Below are 21506 nucleotides of genomic sequence, written 5' to 3'. Positions count from 1 at the left end.
CTTTTATTCTTGAAGGACAACTTGACATTTACTTTTTTTTCCTTTGAAGAACCTGTAGATGTTGCTCTACTGTTTTATGGAATTGAATACAACTGTGGAGAGATCTGAATATTCCACTTATAAATAATTGGTTAATTTCTCTGGTCTGCTTTAAGGATTCTCCATTTTTTCTTTTTTTAATGTTTGTTTATTTTGAGAGAGAGTACATGTGCATGGGGGGGAGGGGTAGGGAGAGAGAGAGAGAGAGAGAGAGAGAGAGAATCCTAAGCAGACTCTGCACTGTTGGTGTGGAGCCTGACACGGTGCTGGATCCCATGAACCTTGAGATCACGACCTGGGTTGTGAAATATAAAGAGTCTCCTGCTTATCTGACTGAGCCACCCAGGTACCCTGAGGATTCTTAATTTTTTTAAATTATTTTTTTCAATTAAAAAATTTTTTTAATGTTTATTTATATTTGAGAGAGATAGAGACAAGAGTACAAGCTGGGGAGGGGCAAAGAGAGGGTGCGACACAGAATTTGAAGCAGGCTCCAGGCCCCACAGAGCCTGATGCGGGGCTCGAACTCATGAACTGTAAGATCATGACCTGAGCTGAAGTCAGAGACTTAACTGACTGAGCCACCCAGGTGCCCCTCTGAGGATTCTTTATTATTAAAAGTTCAGTAACACTCCTAGGCTGTGTATCTGGGTTGTATACCCTTGGGTTAGTTTTTCATGGTCCACAGTGTAATTTTAAGTACATATAGTTAAGTTCTATTTTATTCTAAGGATTATTTTTGGAATTGTATTTTTAAAATATCTGTTATACTGTTTTCTTCTTTTTAAGCACTCCGTATGTGTTTGTTTTATCAACTTTATCTGTCTCCCATATCTATCTTCTCTAATTATTTTCAAGTCTTATTTCTGTTTAATTTTGGTCTTTTTTTTTTCTTTAAATTTCTTAAGTTCCTTATGTTTTCCATAGATTTGCTTACCTTAAGGTGATTTTTCTATCATTTATGATGTTCCCTTACTTTTTCTTGAGTTCTGACAGCTTGTATTTGAACAACTCCTGTTGAATTCTCACTTTTTTCTTTATGATTTTAAAAGGCATTTTCTCCATTTATTTTATAAAATTAATGACAAACACTTGGGTCAGATGTTTGTTCTGTAACAGAAATCTCATGTATCTTACTTGCTAGTAAGTTTTATTGCTCTTCTTTCTCAATATTTTTCTTATACTAACTTTGTATTGGTGCCATGCCATCTTTTTGTGTGAACAGGCATAGCCCTGAGAGATTGTGGGTTTCCAATCAACCATGATAAAATGAATATTCCAATAAATCAAGACAAATTAATTTTTGGGTTTCTCTGTGCATATTAAAAGTTATGTTTATACTGCTGTCTATTAAGTGTGCAATGGCATTATTACTAAAAAATGTACACCTGCATTTCCTTAATTAAAAAAATGTTGAGCTTTTGGAGAGTTGTACCCTTTTTGCTGGTGAAAGGTCTTGCCTCAATACTGAAGACAGCTGACTGAGGGTTGTGGTTGCTGAAGGTTATGGTGGCTGTGGCCATTTCTTGAAATAAGAAATCAGTGAATTTTGCCCCATCTGTTGACTCTTTTTTTCATTAATGATTTCTTTATAGGATGTGATGTTGTTTGATAGCATTTTACCCAAAGTAGAACTTCCAAAATTGGAGGAAATCCTCTCAAACTCTGCTGCTTTATCAATTGACTTTACCTGATATTCTAAATCCTTTGTTGTCATTTCAGCGATCTCCTCAGCATCTTCACCAGGAGTAGATTCCATCTCAAGAAACCACTTTCTTTGCTCAGGCATTAGATGTAACTCCTCATCAGTTCAAGTTCAATCACAAGATTGTGGCAATTCAGCCCCATCTCAGACTCCACTTCTAATTCTGGATCTCTTGCTGCTTCCACCACATCTGTAGTTAATTTCTCCACTGAGTCCTGAACCTCTTAAACTCATCCATGAGAGTTGAAATCAACCTCTTCCAAACTCCTGTTCATGTTAATATTGTGACCCCTTCTCATGAATCACAGATGTTCTTTTTTTTTTTTTTTTTTTTTTAATAATTTTTTTTTAACGTTTATTTATTTTTGAGACAGGGAGAGACAGCATGAAAGGGGGAGAGTCAGAGAGAGAGGGAGACACAGAATCTGCAACAGGCTCTGAGCTGTCAGCACAGAGCCCGATGCGGGGCTCGAACTCACGGACCGCGAGATCATGACCTGAGCCGAAGTCGGATGCTTAACCGACTGAGCCACCCAGGGGCCCCATCACAGATGTTCTTAATGGCATCTACAATGGTGAATCCTTTTTGGAATGTTTTCACTTTACTTTGCCCAGATCCATTACAAGAATCACTGTCTGTAGCAGCTATAGCCTTACAAAATGTATTTTTTTTAATAATAAGACTTGAAAGTCAAAATTACTCCTTGATCCATGGGGTGCAGAATAGATACTGTGTTAGCAGACATGAAAACAACATTATTCTCATTGTACATCTCCATTAGAGCTTTTGGGTGACCAGGTGCCTTGTCATTGAGAAGTAACAACTGGAAAAGAATTTTCTTCTGAGTAGTAAGTCTCAAAGTGAGCTTAAAACATTCTATAAATCATGTTGTAAACAGATGTGTTGTCCTACAGGCTTTGTTGTTCTATTGGTAGAACACAGGCAGAATAGATTTAGTGTAATTTTTAAGGGCCCTAGGATTTTCACAGTGATAAATGAACATTGGTTTTAAATTAAAATCACCAGCTTCATTAGCCCCTAATAAGAGTCAGCTTCTCCTTTGAAGCTTTGAAGTGAGGCACTGACTTCTCTAGCTGTGAAAGTTCTAGATGGTGTCTTCTTCCAATAGAAGGCTGTTTCTCATCTGCATTGAAAATCTGTTATTTAATGTACCCACCTGCATTAATTATCTTAGCTAGATCATCTGGATAACTTCTATATTAGCACTTCCTGCTTAATTTTGTACTTTTGTGTGACAGAGATGGCTTCTTAAATCTCACGAACCAACCTCTTCTAGCTTCAGACTTTTCCTCTGCAGCTTCCTTGCCACACTCAGCCTTCCTAGAATTGAAGATAGGGTCTTGCTCTGGAGTAGGTTTTGGTTTAAGGGAATGTTGTGGCTGGTGATCTTGTATTCATTATGGATTGTTTTCTCCATGATAGCAATAAATCTGTTTGCTTTCTTATCATCCATGTGTTCACTGGAGTAGCACTTTTCACTTCCTTCAAGAACTTGTCGTTTGCATTTACACCTTGACTAACTGGTGCAAGAGGCCTAGCTTTTCACCTGTCTCAGCTTTTGACTTTCCTTCCTTTCTAAACTTAATCATTTGTCACTTTTGATTTAAAGAGGGATGTATGACTCATCCTTTCACTTGAACATTGAGAGGCATTGACAGGTTGTTGATTTGCCTGATTTCAATATTATTGTGTCTTAGAGAATAGAAATGCCCAAGGAGAGGGAGAGACCAGGGGGAATGGCCAGTCCGTGCATCAGTCAATTCCCACGTGTATCAATTAAGTTTGCTCTCTTACATGGGCATGGTTTGCGTCACCCCAAAACAATGATAATAGTAACATTGGAGATAACCCATCACAGATCATCACAACAAATAGAATAATGATGAAAAGGCTTGAAATACTGGAAGAATTACCAAAAGGTGACACAAACACGAAGTGAGCAATTGCTGTTGGAAGAATGGTGCCAAGAGAATTGCTCAATACGATGTTGCCACCAGCCTTCAATTTGTAAAAAGCACAATATCTGCAAAATGCAATAAAATGAAATATACTTGCACTCAATATCGAATAGGGTCTTCCTGTCTTAGCTGTATTGGCAGAGATGTTGTGAAGTGCGGGAGAGATCCAGGTAGCCTTACCAACTTTACAACTTAAGGTTCTCTCTTTAGTTGCTTCTAAAGAGGCAGGGTGCTTGCTGCCAATATGGCTTATTTGACTGAGTGATCTTTTTTTGTGCAGGCGTGTGTGGCTCTATCTTTTCGACTTCTCTGTTTCACACTGTATCCAGGAGAGCTTCTGCACCGTTTCTATTCACTACCATACTTGATGTCATTTTAACACATGGTGAGGTGTTGGGGTGGTGATATCTTCTACTTTTACTGTGAATTTCTTGCGATGGTGATGCATTTTTGCTGGTATTTTCAGAGAACTGTCACTGCTGTTTATTTAACGTCACTCTTCACTTTATCTTCCCTTCACGTCTTTCTTCTCACTTCTGCCAGACCTCTACTCTATTGACAAGACAGTTTAGCATACAGAAAATATAGTTTTAGCACCTCAGGGTAGCACGCAAATTGAGAAAGTGTTTTTGTTGATATCTTTGGAAATCTGCCACAGAAGGGCCATCTTACTATTCTGAGTGTCTTTATAATTACATCCATGTAAGCTTTCTGGCCAGTTTCAGTTCCTTTTGGCACCTTACACAAATTTGTCAGGTGTGCAGATTTTATCCTTACAACTTTGTTGAAAGCAGAGATTGTTTAATTTTTTCCGTCTGATCCCATGTTCATGCTAGAAGATAAACCCTGACAATTTATTTGTTGATTTTCTTCATTTTATTAGTTTTTTTCTGCACTGTTGACTATATACATAGTTCACAATGAGATGTGCATCATTGTTGGCTATAAAATTAGCCAGGGTTTAGAATGGTGGAGTGCAAAGGATATTCATACTTTTTTTTTTTCTTCCCCCTTGAGTCATGCTGATACTGATTTCTTGTTTTCATTAAGTTTTCGATATTCATGGACTGTTTTGTTACTGTGTGACCATATAATGCTTTAACGTAGAGTTCTGTATGAGAAAAGTGGTCCTTGGTCCATCATCACTGTGACTAAGCATTTCAGTGTGCCATGTTAGGAAATAAAAAGCACTTGGCATTCTGAGGTAGTTATCTATAGGTCTATCTATCTAATCGCTTTGCCTAGCACTAGTCCCCCAAATTAAGGAAGACTTAAACTTTCTTACAAGTTGCCGACTTTCTAGTGGAACCAACTCATTCGCTGAATTTTGCAGAACTAATGTGTACAGATATGACATTCCTTGCAGATATTATGAACAAAAGGGGAAACTGCTGGTTCCATTGTGATCAGAGGAATTGTATCCTTTGCAACCTTGTACTTTTTAATTTTTTTCTCTCAATCCCTGTAATGTTCTTTGTCAAGGGTCCTTGCACATTTTTAAATTTTGTAAGTAAAAATACTACTTTTGGAATGGTTTTGTCTTTGCTTTTCCCTTTTACATGTGACATTTCACTTATTTAAAAAAAACTTTTTTTAATGTTTGTTTTTGGGAGAGAGAGATAAAAGTGCAAGCAGGGGAGGGGCAGAGAGAGAGAGAGAGGGAGACACCGAATCTGAAACAGGCTCCAGGCTCTGAGCTGTCAGCACAGAGCCCAACGTGGGGCTTGAACCCACATACTGTGAGATCATGACCTGAACCAAAGTCAGGCGCTCAACCGACTGAGCCACTCAGGTGCCCAGACATTTCACTTAAGGCAAAACAAAACAGCATTCCTACTGTATTTATGTAGGGTTGAATACCTAAGATTTAATTAAGGAGACTCATTTAAGGGGCTCCTGGTGGCTCAGTTAAGCGTTGGATGGACTCTTGATTTTGGCTTAGGTCTTGATCTCATGTTTGTGAGTTCAAGCCTTGGGTGGAGCCTGCTTGGGATATTCATTCATTCATTCATTCATTCATTCTCTCCCTCTCTCTCCCTCTCTCCCCCTCCCTCCCCCTCCCTCCCCCTCCCTCCCCCTCCCTCCCCCTCCCTCCCCCTCCCTCCTCCTCCCTCCATCCCTCTCACCCCTATCCCCGGTCATGCTTAAGCAGAAACAAAACCATTCCAAAAGAAGTACTTTTACTCTCTCTCAAAATAATCTTAGAAAAAAAAAAACTCATTTAATTTAAATCTTAAGATTAGGACCATGATAAAGTCCCTAATTATAAATATTTATATTTATTTATTATGATAAAATTATAGAGTAAAGGCCTGCAGAATATGTGATCATAGATGTGAAAACAAGGTGAGGATTCCTGGACAAAAAGATGCATGTTCATAGATCTAGGCCAGAGATTTACTATTGCTAAAAAAAGAAAAGTGATTCAATCCAACTGAGTTATATGATCCATGATGAGGTGAACAGAAAGTCTACCTATTTAATTCAGAGTTCACTTAGTCACGTGGACTTTTGGCACATTCTTTGTGAAAGTACAGAGCGGCTTCCTAACAGAGGTGTGGGTAACAGTAAACTTACATACATTTCTAAAACAATTTTAATGTAATTGAATCAAAAAAAATTAAAGTGTATAATAAGCTTCTATTTAAATTTATTCTTTTTAAAAAAAATTTTTTTTAACATTTTATTTATTTTTGAGACAGGGAGAGACAGCATGAACAGGGGAGGGTCAGAGAGAGGGAGACACAGAATCTGAAACAGGCCCCAGGCTCTGAGCTGTCAGCACAGAGCCCTACGCAGGGCTCGAACTCATGGACCGTGAGATCATGACCTGAGCCGAAGTCAGCCACTTAACTGACTGAGCCACCCAGGTGCCCCTTTAAATTCATTCTTAACAGTGCAATTTCTTGTGAACTTTTGGGTTCTGAATTTCACTACTTTTGTCAAGCTTTTAAAAAATTATTATGGTAACCAACTGGTACCATAATTACTTTGAAGGACGGAACTGTCTTTTGGGGAAAAATACTTGATAAGCCATTTGGGATGAAATGTGAGAGATTTTGAACATCACAGTGCCAGCAAAAGATTAAAGTATTCAGTGTGATAAGATGGGAAGAGTTTATTTTGATCTACTGTAAGGCATCAGATTAGAGGTTCAAGGTAATCCTTGAGAACTTTTTTAGATCTCAGAGGATATGGAGGTCTTAGCAGATACCTGAATTACCATTTTATGTAAATACGGTTTAAGTCCTTGATATTTAGAATTTTTTTAAAGTTAATTTTTTGAAAGAGAGAGAAAGTACAAATGGAGGAGCAGAGAGAGAAAGAGGAGAGAGAGAGAGAGAGAGAGAGAGAGAGAGAGAGAGAGAGAGAGAGAGATCCCAAGCAGGCTCCACACTGTCAGTGCAGAGCCTGACGCGGGGCTCAAACCCACAAACTGTGAGCTCATGACCTGAGCCAAAGTTGGATGCTTGACTGACTGAGCCACCCAGGAGCCCTCATATTTAGAATTTTATAGAAAAGTTATTGAGGAACAGTTGAGAAATATATAGTTTTAAGACAGTTTTAATTTTATATAGTTTTAATTTTTAATTTTATAGTTTCATATAGTTTTAATTTTATACAGCTTAAGACAGTTTTAATTTTTCAGAGAATATTTTTGCCATTTCAGAGAATAAATATGCCATTTATTTTCCCCAAAGCTAGTGAAGTTTCACTGTGATCTTCTGTCAGCACAGATGAAATGTGTATGAATATCTTCAGTTGATGTTCGTAACCTGACAGGTAATTTTGTAAATACTCAATATGTAATGAGAATGAGAGGTAGAGTCTGTGCAGTGTCTGTTTGTAGAAGGGATTCTCCCCAGGGGCATATGTTAGCTACTTTTGAGAACCATTCGCTGTTGTTCCTCTTGGGTGGTGGCTTATCATATTTTGTTTACTCTCCAGTGAACTTTCTTTGAAGTTTTTTCTTTTTGAAATAAGTCACAGTGATGCATTACATATGCTAATTTATTTAAAAAATTTTTTAAACATTTATTTATTTTTGAGAGACAGAGCATGAGCAGGGGAAGGGCAAAGAGAGAGGGAGACACAGTCGGAGGTTAACTGGCTGAGCCACCCAGGTGCCCCACTAATTTCTTTTTTTAATGTCTATTTTTATTTTTGAGAGAGAGAGAGAGAGAGAGAGCGCGCGCGCGCGCGTGTGTGTGTGTGTGTGTGTGTGTGTGTGTGTGTGAGTCCTAGCAAGGGAGGGACAGAGAGAGGGAGACACAGGATCTGAAGCAGGCTCCAGGCTCCGAGCTGTCAGCACAGAGCCTTATGTAGGGCTTGAACTTACAAACCACGAGATCATGACTTGAGCAAAGTTGGACACTTAATGGACTGAGCCATCTAGATGCCTCTATATACGTTAATTTTGATGTTGCTCTCATTTCCCTCCCATCTTTCTCAACTAATAGAGACAAAATGGTCATTTTTCCTCAGAAGTATGACTAGAATTTATGTTAGGTGGGCGTTAACAGTATGCTTACTTGAAATTACCTTATTTCTAATGATTTCAAAGTTGCTTTGTCTTGTTGCCTTGATATCCTTCAAACACTCCTTTTGAGAGAAGTTATAAAGAATAAAGTTTACATGGTAGAATTTGCCTCCACTTATAAATTCATTATCAGCCGGTTTATAACTTAGTAACATATATTATCTTTGTTGAAATGAATACCATTTCCCTTAGTTCTAGCTTTTTCTTTGTGTACTTTTAATAAGTTTACAGTGTTATATTGAAATATTTAGACTATTTTCTAAGCACATAGATTTTTAGAAACGCATAATCCTTAGGGCGAAGTTTTGAAAAGTGGCAACTTGAATCAGACAGAACACCATCAGGTGAAGGTCCTACATCAAAGCAGTATGGATTCTATAACTTAAATGCAGGTATGCCTGATTTCCATATTTAGGCCACGTTAGAGCTGGAACTTTTAGTTCAGTCTCTTTATTTTTCGGATTAAGGAAAATCCAAATTATTGTTTGAGCACTGCAATTACTTGTTCAAGGTAATACTGATAGTTTGGGGCTGAAGTGGTTTTAAAAGTTGCAACTTTCTTTTTTGTGTCCCTTTTTGTTTTATCATTCTGAGTTTCTCAAAGTAAAGATGTGGAGGAAATTAAGTGTTTACGGTAGGAAAGATATGGGATTGGGTTCACGTGGGAAGCTGGGAGGGAAGAAAAGTTGATAGGAGGCCACACGAGAAAAGCAGTGATGGTCAGCGTCTGCCGCTTGGAATATCCCTGCTCTAATCTGTAAAGGGGAAACCTCGGTGGAGTTGCTTGGGCACATTCACTTCTCGAGACAAAGCCACATCATCCAATGCTGTTTGAAAAACATCCACAGCTCCATATTTATTCGCCTAAAAGATGTGATTTAAAATCTTTGAAAATTCAAAACAATTAATTTGATTTTTAGTGATACCTTTTTTTTTCCCTGGTCATTTCAATCCCCCTTCAAAGTGCTGCAACATAGCATAAGAAAAATCAAGTGGCATTTTTGTTCTTGGTATTGTTGTAGGTAAAGATATTTCGCAGCAGTCCTTGTGATACCTGGGAAAAGCCTAAATTGTTGAAAAATCCTGGTTGGGAATTCCCACTTTGGTTACAGATTGCCATGGTTACTATACTTTATGCTGTGATTAATGCCTCTTTGAGTCATGTGTGTGTGTGTATGTAGATTTAGACATCTGTTTATATTCCAGTTTAGTTAACGTGTTAGATTTTTTTTCTTATCAGAGAAATAAAATTTTCTTCAGCATCTTAAAAACGAAATCATTTATGTTCTTTAATGGTTATTTGCTGCACAGAATCATGTCTCGTGAGGAGTGAAATACTCAGAAAATGAAACTTGTTATAAAAGGTAACTGCTGGTTTTACATTTCTTACCTGAAATCGTGTTTGCCCTAGTTTATCCTTTAGTATGGAGAGAACAATGCATACATTAGAGATGAGAATTCTGCATCCTGTCTTTTCCTTATATCCTTCAAATAATGAGTGCAGCTAGAGTAGATAGCTATACAGGTTGTGTGGAATGTAGTTACATCTGTGTCAGGCATGCTTCTTTTACGAATCCTTTAATACACTTGTGGCTGCTCAGAGTGGTTACAGGCCTAAGCTGCTTCCTGTGCCTTATAGCAGGAAACATTCAGTCCCGCAAACACCGTGCACTCCCAAGTAAATCACCTTGCTTACAGCAGGATCTGTGCACCCCCAACTATCCTTTTTCTGTGATACAGTCTTTGTACACAATTGTTTGGTTGTTTTTATCTCTTGATACTCACAAAATACGCAGTGGAGAAACAAACTTAAGATAAATTCAACTGGACCCCTTTATATAGATAGCCATAAAATTTCAAGAACTGAAGCCTTTCCTATGGAGGTGACCTACATTCAGAATACTCTGGAATGGTTAGTCTAGATCAAGAAACAGAGAGTCAATGAGTAATAGCAAAAGTGAAACCACCTCCAACAAGGAAAAATACCTCTAAATATTTCTAAAGTGAGATTGTTTTAAAATACGTATATGTGAGGATTGAGAGTACTTGTTTTATTGTGGGTTCTTGTTACATGTAACAGTAAGTTTAGAGAGCACTAGTTAGGGGAAAAATTGTGTGTGTGTGTGTGTGTGTGTCTGCATGTGAATATCATTTGGATGTTCCAGCAGTGGTAACTAATGCCCTTGGTTAATGCACAGTTCTAAAAAATAAATATGTATCTGAATGTGCTCTGTGTAAAACATCTGTCATGCCAAACGATCAGCTGGTTTGATTCATTTCCCCTGACGGTCTCTAGTTGGCTATTTGTTTTCTTAGTAATCTGTGTTCCCTTCTGAAATGGAACCTTGGTCAAATGTATCTATATACAATGACCTGTCCTTCAGATAGTTTTAGACATATATTCTTTTCATATTCTCATTTGGTTAACATGCTAGGGCTTTTCCTATCAGTCAAATCAAAATGTCTCTAGTGTCTTAAAACAAGATTGCTTATTTAATCTTATGATGATTTTCTGTGAAGGGTCATTTTGAGTGAGGGGAGAAATGCCCCAAAAAGACTAGGTATAGAAGGTAAACCGCTAGTTCCACATTTCTTGTCTGAAACTGTGTTTCCATTTTTTTAAATCACTTAGAAGCTATGTGACCCCCAAAGAAGTTTTCAAGTCCTGAAGTTAGGGGTGAAAGAGTGATGTTTTGTTGGTCAACCTTAAATACAGATCTTTGAAAATATAAAATCGCCACAGTTACTTTTTAGAAAGTTTCCATTTATAGTGCTTTCACTGTTTATTTTTTCTTTGAGCTTTTTAAAAAAGTAAGTATTGATATAAAGGAGGGTACACCCTCTTCTAGGGCGTTAAACACTTGGGAGATGAACTATAGTCCTGCATGTCAAGATAAGAATAAATGGAAATTTTTCTGTAGAGACTACCATGTGAAGTGTGTGTGAACGTCCCATTTCTGGTGTTAGAGTTTTTAAGTGAATACAGTTTTTTTTTGTCAGTTAAGTCCTGATTTTTGGCATTATTCAGTAGGAGAAAGAGTGCCTTTGTAGAGACTTGGCTTTTCTTAAATCCTCCACAAAATTATAATTGCGGGGTGAGTACTCATCGCGCTACCAAAAGGCCATCTGAAATGTCCTTGTCCCTGTGTGTGATGCAAGAAGGGGCTTTAAAAAAATACACGTCTAATAGAAGATCACCATCTCTTATTTCTTCCTTCTGGATTTTAACACTCTATTCGTATCTCTACTATAACATCTATCTGATTATATTTTAAAGGTACAACCATCCTTCCATATTAGATGTTTCTGCTACCTTTCAAACATGACTTGTTTATTTTTCTATTGCTGGTGATGACATAGCACCCGACAGATAGTAGTGCTTGGTACAAACGTGGATATGTGAATGATTAACTGACGACCTCCTGGTGACCGCCCCCCAACCCCTGCCCCAAGAGAAAGACAATGTTATGATAATGGCTTCAGCTCTAATTGAGGAAATGAGGCTTCTTTTTATTTCAGGGTGGAAATGAAGGGTAGATGCAGAGCTTATGGAAGTTCCATTCAGGGATGGCGCTGAGAATGCTTCTTGTCTCTTCACCCTTATTTAGCCTGTGCTCGCTTGACAACTTGTAAATTAAATTATTCCTTTAAGTTTGCATAGGAGCAAAGGAATGCTGTGTGGATAAGTGGAGGCAATACCTTGGCTTAATTTTCGTGGGCAATTATGTTTATTTTTGATGGACGGAACTATGGATGCAGAACTGATAGAGGAAAGCCAGGGGGGTTTCTCTGCTCCACCAAATCACATATGACTAGAAATTGCAACCAGACAGCAGTCTGCGAAGCAAGCAGTAGGGGCTCTGCCGTCTGTGCCTGCTGTGGATGTCTGGCACCCAACAGTACCAGATTTGGTGCAAGTGGGGCTTCTGTTTAGGAAACTTTGCCAATTTTTTTTCTTGAAAAGTGGATTCTGGCTTTGTTTCTGCATACTGGTATACGACTAAAAATGTCTCCTAATTGCAAATTTGTTTATTATAACCAGAGCCTCAGATGTGAGCTACTCTTTCTATAGAATACCGTAATGCTATGTGAACATTTGCAGCTGCTTTTGACAAAGTAAAATTTTGTTAACATTTTTCATTTTGATAGCTTTTAGGTCTGAATGTAGGTGTAATTCCTAAACTATCTGCCCTCCCCCTATGCATGCATTTAAATAGTCAAATCATGGTATTTTCTACAAAATATTTTTTATTTTTTAATTAAAAATATTTTAATGTTTACTTTTGAGAGAGAGGTAAGGGGGAGAGGGGCAGAGAGGGAGGGAGACAGAGAACCTGAAGCAGGCTCTAGGCTCTGAGCTGTCAGCACAGAGCCCGACGCGGGGCTCGAACTCACGGACCATGAGATCAGGACCTGAGCCGAAGTCGGACGCTTAACCGACTGAGCCACCCAGGTGCCCTTATAAAATATTTAAAAAAAAATTAGCATCTTCTGTATTTTTTATCTTCTGGGATATTTTCTTGTGTGAGAGTACCACTTCTCAAATCATCCTGTTTCCTTGACTTTCTCCCTCTGACAAATTTCACATCTTTCTTTCTGGGAGCTGTGTTCTACCTTTCTTTACTCCTCTTCATTTTGGTCTGAACATTGAAACTCAAGCACTGAGTTTCCTTTCTTATTTTTTTTTTTTTCTAATTTTTTTTCACAGCTCATGATGCTCTTTGTTCTGCTTGGGCAGATACGGACATTTCTCTCAGTGCTGACTTTCTCTGTCTTTTCTGTGTCTATTGTCTAATACTCTTCAACACTGTTTTTGAAAATTAAGAAAATACGTCTTTCCTAGGAGTATAGTTCCTTATATGTACTGAATAAATTCCTTATATGTCAGAAATAAGAAGTGAAAAATCACGTTTCTTTCTTCTGTGCCCACCTTTCCCCCTTTAGAGTGCACAGTGCCAAAATCCACACAGTCGTCCAAGTCCTAAATCCAGGAATTGTGCTAGATTGTCACTCATTCATCCACCTTCTCTTTCTGATAAAGCACCACATCTTACTAAATAACCCTTGCTTGCCTCACTGTCCTTCTCACCAGGGTTCTTCCTACATGAACTCGTGGTTTACTGTCTGCGTTACTGCACTAGACTCCTACATTGTCTGCTTTCCTCAAGTTTCTGCCCATTGGACACTTCTCCCTGTATTGTTTCAGACTTGTCTACGTAGCTTTCTTAATGTCAGAGCTGAGGAGTCATTCTCCTGCTTAAATCCTCTGCTGGGTTCGGAGAGCTTTCAGGTTGTAAAGTTCAGTCTCATTAGTGGGATATACATGGCTCTTCATGACCTAGCCTTTCCCTTTCTGCTCACTTTCCCCAAATATCACATACTCAGACTGTGATGAACTAGTGTTAGTCATTATGTTGTGTGTACTGTTGCGATTTTCCATATGCTTTGGCTTTTCCCTCCAGTCTCTCTTCATCTCCTTCCCCTTTATGTAACTAAATTTTTTCCTGGCTTCTCGACACTGGGATCGTTGTCACCTCCCGAGTGTCTAATATGAATGCCTCTCTCATGTACTCCCTTAGTGTTGGGTACATCTCCTTCCTGGCACTTATCATCCCCTATTACTGCTTTTTAGTTCACTGTCCCTTGATAGTGGGCAGAGAGTCTCCAGGGTCTATTGGAGTACTGCTCGCACATGCCTAGTATGAGTAAATGGGTAAATGAGCCTAAGAAGTAGTTTAATTGTCCTTCTTTCTGTATTTTCATTTACCTTTAATCAAGCCTTGGCCTCATTCAGTTAATTTTAAATCCTGTTAAGGGTATCACATTTAAGCAATTGTAACCTTAAATGTTGGATTAAGCATATTACCAAGACTGGTATTGTTGAGCCTACATTCAGATGAATAATCAGGCAGGCAGAATAAAAGATTTAGCCCATAAACTCCATAAGACTTCATGGAAAGAGATTAGAGAAGAACAAAGGAGCTCTTCACTTAATAGGTGCTTGCTGTATATTCCTATTTCTTATAGTTATTGGTTAAGAAATGTTAACTTTTTAAAGGTTAATGTGATGGTGCTAAGCCCTCTGTGGGGCATGATTGATCAGTTTAAATGTAAACTACTTTGGGGTGCCTGGGTGGCTCAATCAGTTAAGTGTCCAACTTGGCTCAGGTCATGATCTCACAGTCCATGAGTTTGAGCCCTGCATCGGACTCTGCTCATAGCTCAGAGCCTGAAACCTGCTTCAGATTCTGTGTCTCCCACTCTCTCTCTCTGCCCCTCCCCCACTTGTGCGCTCTCTCTCTCTCTCTCTCTCTCTCTCTCTCTCAAAGATAAATAAACTTACAAAAATAAAATTAAATGTAAACTACTTTGGTGACTGATATGTAAAATCATAGTGTTGAAAAAGTTCAACAATAGTTAGGATCTTTTAAAAAATCATCAAAGTATGAAAATATTCATGATGATTGTTGAGATTTGAGATTATACATTTTTTGTATAATGTATAATGTATAATCTCTGTCTTGAGGCAGAGTTTGTTTTAATGATGCTGTTTAGAAACCTCTTGAGTTTATAAAAGAAGAGGTTATATATTAATGTTTATTTTTATTTTTGAGACAGAGAGAGACAAGAGTGTGAATATGGGAGGGTCAGAGAGAGAGGGAGACACAGAATCCAAAGCAGGCTCCGGGTTCTGAGCTGTTAGCACAGTGCTTGACGCGGGGCTCGAACTCACAGAGCGTGAGATCATGACCTGAGCCGAAGTCGGATGCTTAACCGACTGAGCCACCCAGGCACCCCAAGAAGAGGTTATATATTAAAAGAGAATATAATAGAGGTTATTTTATTTTATCAGCTATCAAGTGAAGATTCCTTGCTGGGGTCTTTGACTATGAAAAGCAGTTGTGTCTTTGAGTGCCTTTCTCATTATTTTGAGTGTGGAAGGACCACAGTTCATCCTGTTGGTTTGTGAAAGGATACGTGAAGAGGACGAAGAAAAAAGCTGGCCAGGGCTTGGGGCTTATCTGCCTCATGTAAGCAGGGCAAGAATAATTCTGTGGACCAAGAGGAAGTTGTCATGAATTTGTGTTTCTTAAAACAACAACAACAACAACACCATTTTCACTTTCTGTCTGGTTTTTTTTGCTTACTACCCTCTTTTTAAACTGCTTTTCATGAGTGAAAGGATCTATACGCAAAATATCCTAGAATCATCTTTGGAGCACTGTGTGCTGTGTTTTGTAAGTATACTCTCATACTTTAATTAACCACCTATGTCATATGCCTTATCTCGAATTTAGAGATGGTGAAACCATGACTTGGATTAAATGAACGTGCAACACAGATGCATAGTTAGAGATAATTTGAAACAGAAATGACCCATAAAGGTCATGTAGTCTCTCTTGTCCTATAGATGAGGAAACAGACCTAGGCAGGTTCAAGGAGTTTCCCAAAGACACATAGTTAGTGGTCAAGCAGGGGCAAAGTCTCATTCATCTTAGTTTTTCTTCAGTATTTGCTTGGTCATTATTTTCTGTAGAACTTTACTCCTTGTGAATTGATAATCATTATATTATCTCTCTCATATCCATATATATATATACATATATATATATATACACACACACACATATATATACATATATATAAAGAATAAAGGTATAAAGGTTAATATAAATTCTGTAGTTACTCAAATGTAAAATGTGGAGAGAAAACCTAGTGGAAGAGATGGAACTGTTTTTTCTGCTTGAATAGTACCTTTAGGCCAAGGCCAATGGCATGTTCAGAGAGAATGTACAAAATTGTGTTAGTAACTCAATTTCAGAAGAGTTTGACCTTGTCAGAGGATCTGCTGTATCTGCATGAGAAATATTAAGGAGTTCAAGAGGAAGATGATGTTCAGGGTTCTCCTCCGCTGCATTGGAGTTATCTGAGCAGCGGAAGGGAGAAACTTCTGTCTCTTGAGTGACAAGTCTGTTAGTTAATATTGTCAGGGAGAAGATGTTTTCCAAGAGTTTGGTCCTTGGCACTTTACCACCAAAATACTCTAAAGAGCTGGGGTTTAAGCAAATTACTTCTGATTATGGTTTTGAGATGAAAGGATGGAACATTTTTACAAACCAAATACTAATTAGTGTTACTAAAGATTTATAGCACTTATTTATAGAGAATCTTTGTGATCGTGTGACAGAATATGAGTAACTTGAAAAAGTCATTTCCTTTTATTTTCCTCTGTAGAATAGAGATAATCCTCTCCCCCTCACTGGATTAAATTTGGTGCATATCAAAAAGCCTTGCAAACTGCAGTACTCTAGATCAGGGCTTGGCCAGATTTTTCTGTGAAGGGCCAGATAGTGGATATTTCGTGCTTTGTGGGACAGAAGTCTCTGCTAGTCCACTCCACGTGCCATTGTAGTGTGAAAGGAGCCCTATACAGTACATAAACAACTTACAGTGGCTGTATTCCAATACACCTTTATTTATAGACTCAAAAATGGAATTTCATGTAATACATATCATGAAATCTTCTTTTGATGTTTCCTCCCCGCCCCCCAACCATTTCCAAATGTACAAACCAGTCTTAACCCACAGGCTGTATAGAAAGATGTGTATTTGGCCTTTAGCCTGCAGTTTGCCAGCCTATCTCCAGGTGATTGTTCAGTTATAAAATTTGGAAGGATTAAGGTATGGTGGCAGTGTTAGGGGATTCCACACACCAAGCCATTTAGATGATTGACTCCTAGGTCTTCCTGTGATTCTGAGAAGACATCTTTGCCTGTGTTCCCAGGTAATGTCTGCAAATACAGTCACAGAAACAATTTTGCGTTATTTGCCTGCCTCGCAGTTAGGCAGAACGTCTCAAGCAGTGCAAGTAGCATACTACGCCCACACAATTCATGGAGTTGCGTTGATACAGATAAGTGGTGTCAGCATTTCTGTTCAAAAACAAATTTTTCAAAGTTTTGTGGTCTCAGCACTTTTCCAGGCACAGCAGATTGGATCTTGGCACACAGATTCCCAGTCTCAATGTCAAACGCTCATCTTTCTTTTTATTTTTGCTAGTTATATTCTGGAGCCAATCTCTTTATATTACAGAAGCACACTGAAAATGGAAAGCTCATTGAAATCAAAACAGCCAAAGAGGGAAAATAAAAGTGCTTATTTAATTTATTTATTTGCACCTGTTGGCCAAATAGGTTTATTTTTTAAAAATTGTTGCAACTTAAAAATGTTTGCCCTTGGATTTTTTATTTTATACAATTATACGGTTTTATACAGTTAGTTGGAATGGAGAGATTTTCATCACATGGATGGTTTTGTAAAATGTCTTATCACACAGGTGACAGTTGTGGTCATCACAACTGTTATTTAAGAGAACAGATGACTGAGGAGAATCACAAAATTGCAACATTGATGATCATACCTATTTCATTGCCTTTACTTGAAAGATAATAGTGACAAAGTCTGAAGCAGGATTTGGGGATTACTGCAAGTATAACGTAGTCTTCATTTGTAGGCCATAGAGTACTGTCTATGTCGAGCCCCAATTCTTTTTCTAAAGGTTCTAATGAATTGTTTGCCTTGAAAAAGGTCTGGTTGGTACAAATTAGAGGCTACAGCTTTGTAATCACCTATTAATAGGTGTCTGCCTAAGTAAATATAAGAAATAACAAACTTCTGTGTACTCAATTTAGATGAAAGATACTAAAAGAAGACATTAGCTGAGAAGTGTTACAAGGTCAAGTCTTTTGAAAAAGGTCAACAGTCAGCAACTAGTCTTGAGGCCTAGAATTTCAGTGGAAGGGAAAGAATGGGCTGCAATTTTGATGGAAAGAGAAACTTTGTAAGGCAAATTCTGGCATATAACTTATGAAACAAAATTTCACATGCTTTAAGAATTAATTTTAGTAGATCTAAAACAAGGTCTGGAAATCTATTTATTGAATTGCAATTAATACACAATGTTATATTAGTTTGGGTGTACAACATATTGATTCATTAATTCTGCATTACTCAGTGCTCACCATGGTAAGTGGAGTCACTGTCTGTCACCAAACAGTGTTATTACAATGGCAGATTATATTCTCTGATGTGCTTTTCATCTCCATGACTTAATTATTTTATAACTGGGAGTTTGTACCTCTTAATCTCCTTTATCTATTTCATCCATCCTGTCACCTACTGCCTGTCTGGCAACCATCAGTTGGTTCTCTGTATTTTGGAGTCTGTTTATTTGTATGTTTTTTTTTTTAAGATTCCTCATGTAAATGAAATCTTAAAGTATTTGTCTTTGTTTGACTTATTTTACTTAGGATAATATTCTCTAGGTCTCATTCTTTTTTTATGGCTGATTAATATTCCTCTGTATGTATATGTGTACACACACACACACACACACACACACAGACCCTCACCACATCTTGTTTATCCATTCAGCTCTAGATGGACACTTGGGTTGCTTCCATATCTGGGCTATTGTAAATACTGATGTAATAAGCATATCAGTGCATACATCTTTTCAAATTAGTCTTTTCTTTTTATTTGGGTAAGTACCCAGTGGTGGAATTGCTGGATCATATGGTGTTTCTGTTGTTAATTTTTTGAAGAACCTTCATACTGTTTTCCACAGTGGCTGTACCTGTTTACATTCCTACCAACAGTGCGCAAGTGTGCCCTTTTCTCCACATCCTCGTCAACACTTGTTATTTCTTGTCCTTTTGATTCTAGCCATTCTGACAGGTGTAAAGTGGTATCTCACTGCATTTTGATTTGCATTTCTCTGATTATTAGTGACATTGAACATCTTTTCATGTGTCTGGCTATCTGTATGTCTTATTTGGAAAAAATGTCTATTCAGGTCTTCTGCCCATTTTAATTGCATTTTTTGGTGTTGAGTTGTGTAAGTCCTTTATATATTTTGGATATTGATTCCTTTTTGGATATGTTATTTGCAAACATCTTCTCCCATTCAGTAGGTTGTCTTTTTGTTCTTTGATGGTTTAGTTTGCTGTGCAACAACTTTTTATTTAGGTGTGGTCCCAGTAGTTTATTTTTGCTTTTGTTTCCTTTATCCTAGGAGACATACTAGAAAAATGTTGCTAAGACGATTGTCAAAGAAATCTATATTTTTGTAAAGCTGCACTAGTGTCTTGGGTTCCAGGGAACAGAGTTTGAGATGGATAATAATACATAGGAGGTTTCTTGGGGAGTGCTCCAGGGAATAATACCAGTTGGAGAGAGAAGCTTGCCTCGAGAAGAGGAAAAGGTGAATCTTGAAGTTGTTTGCACTACAAGCCCCACCTGGTCCTAAGGAACCCTGGAGCTGGGATGGCTCTTGAGGCATGGAAGACTGTAGCTTTGTTTTGACCAATCATTGGATGTAGGCTGTCCCAGGAGGGATGGGGGTGGGGGGCAAAAACCTGAGTGAGGCAGCTCTCTTCAACAGAGGGTAGTTCCCACAGAGGGTGTCACTATGCATTTTCAACAGTTAACACTCTTGGCAACTGGAAGTATGAACACTTCAGTCTCAGAGATGTTTCTGGGCAGCACTCAAAGGCATCTACTGTGACAGATGATTCTTATGTTTCAAAAATGATTGTTTAAGGGGTTACTGGGAGCAAGGGTTTGGACTGCAGAGCAGGCAAGGGTCATTTAACTATTTCTAAAACATGTAATGAGTATGTACAGTGTATCAGGTACTCCAGATATAAATGAGGAGCTTCCTATCTAGTTGGAAACAGAAATGTAAAGAAATAGTTAAAGCATAGTTGCTAAAATGGGGGGGGGGGTTATGTATGAGTTTCAAGATGTTTTTAAAAGCATTAATTCGCAAAAAACTTTTTATGTGGCTTATTTTTCCATTTTGTAATTTTTTAAAGTTTATTTATTTATTTTGAGAGAGACAGAGACCACATGAGCGGCGGAGGGGTGGAGGGGGGAGAGAGAGTGAGAGAGAATCCCAAGCAGGCTTCACACTGTCAGTGCAGAGCCTGATGTGGGGCTTGAACTCATGAAACTGTGAGATCATGGCCTGAGCCGAAACTCACAATTGGACGCTCAACCAGTTGAGCCACCCATGCTCTCCTGTGTGGCTTATTTTGATATGGTAGATTACATCTTCTAAGAGTCAACTCAAATTTCTTTTACTTCACAGATGTTTCCATGTCTTCTAATTTCTTATCATACTGTGATGAGGCAACCAGAGTCTTTAAAAAACAAATACTCTGCTCTCCTGCAGTCAAACCGTTTGCCAAAAATTAAACCAAATGTACAAAGTGCCAAATAGGAAAAACTCTTAGTATATACTGTGCATAGATCCTGATATCCTGTCTCAATTCTTCCAAATTAATGACCATAATTACACCATATATTGTCCTTTGTAAAATGCATTAAGGTGGAGCCAAATTATTTATTACTCTTTTAGCCCCTTTAGGACCCTGTAACTAATTTAATTAGTATTCCTACTTTCTGCCTAAAAAACTGATATCTTGGATTGCCTCATATATTTCTTTTCACTTTTCTTTATTCCCAGTATTAGTAATTTTCAGGGTACTTTTCTACAGAATTATTATGAATCTGATGACAAGCAAAAAGAAAAAAAAAAAACAAAAGCAAAACAAAATAAAAAGCAAAACAAAAAAGTAAAAAACTAAAAACAAACCAAGAAGGTCCATCAGTGTGGAAAAGCTGGGATATTAGTTATTGTAATGAAAGGATTCACTGCTGCCTGCGAAGTTCATAGCTCACACAGTTCAAGTTTATGCTTCATAAAAATTACTGTTACGAGTCATAGATGTGTTAGGGTCATTCACCAAGTTATCAAAAAGGTGAAAGGCAAATGTCACCATACTGGATACTAATTTTTCACAAATTCCATTGGTGGATTTTTATTCATGATCTTTATTTCAGAAAACCCTACGGTCATAAAACAATGGATTATTTAAGTACCTGTTACCATATTTCAAGGTCTGGGAAAATACTGCCTTTTTTTTTTTCTTTTTTTTTTTTTGGTGAGCAAGAGAAACCTAGGAGAGATGAGGTTAGTTTGTTTTACCTCTAAATTCTGTGGAGAATCATAGAATTAGAGGAGGCTTAGGGATTTATCTGATTCTGGGGTTTTCGTTTTTTTTTTTTTTTTTAATTCTGTTTTAACACTTTTTATTTATTTTTGAGAGACAGAGCTTTAGGGGGCGAGGGGCAGAGAGAGAGGGAGACACAGAATCTGAAGCACGTTCCAGGCCCCGA

General features: G+C 37.9%; 1 protein-coding gene across 5 annotated transcripts in view; it reads left to right on the top strand.

The window, feature by feature from the left end:
* Positions 1-21506, top strand: part of NRG1 (neuregulin 1) — a 1117663-nt gene that overhangs the window by 76418 nt on the left and 1019739 nt on the right. The gene's annotated exons all lie outside the window — the stretch shown is intronic.

The sequence above is a fragment of the Panthera onca genome, chromosome B1, assembly GCF_046562875.1.
Source record: "Panthera onca isolate mPanOnc1 chromosome B1, mPanOnc1 haplotype 2, whole genome shotgun sequence".
Classification (NCBI taxonomy): Eukaryota; Metazoa; Chordata; class Mammalia; order Carnivora; family Felidae; genus Panthera; species Panthera onca.
Note: the sequence above shows the minus strand (reverse complement) of the source record. Positions and strands in the feature narration are given on the sequence as shown.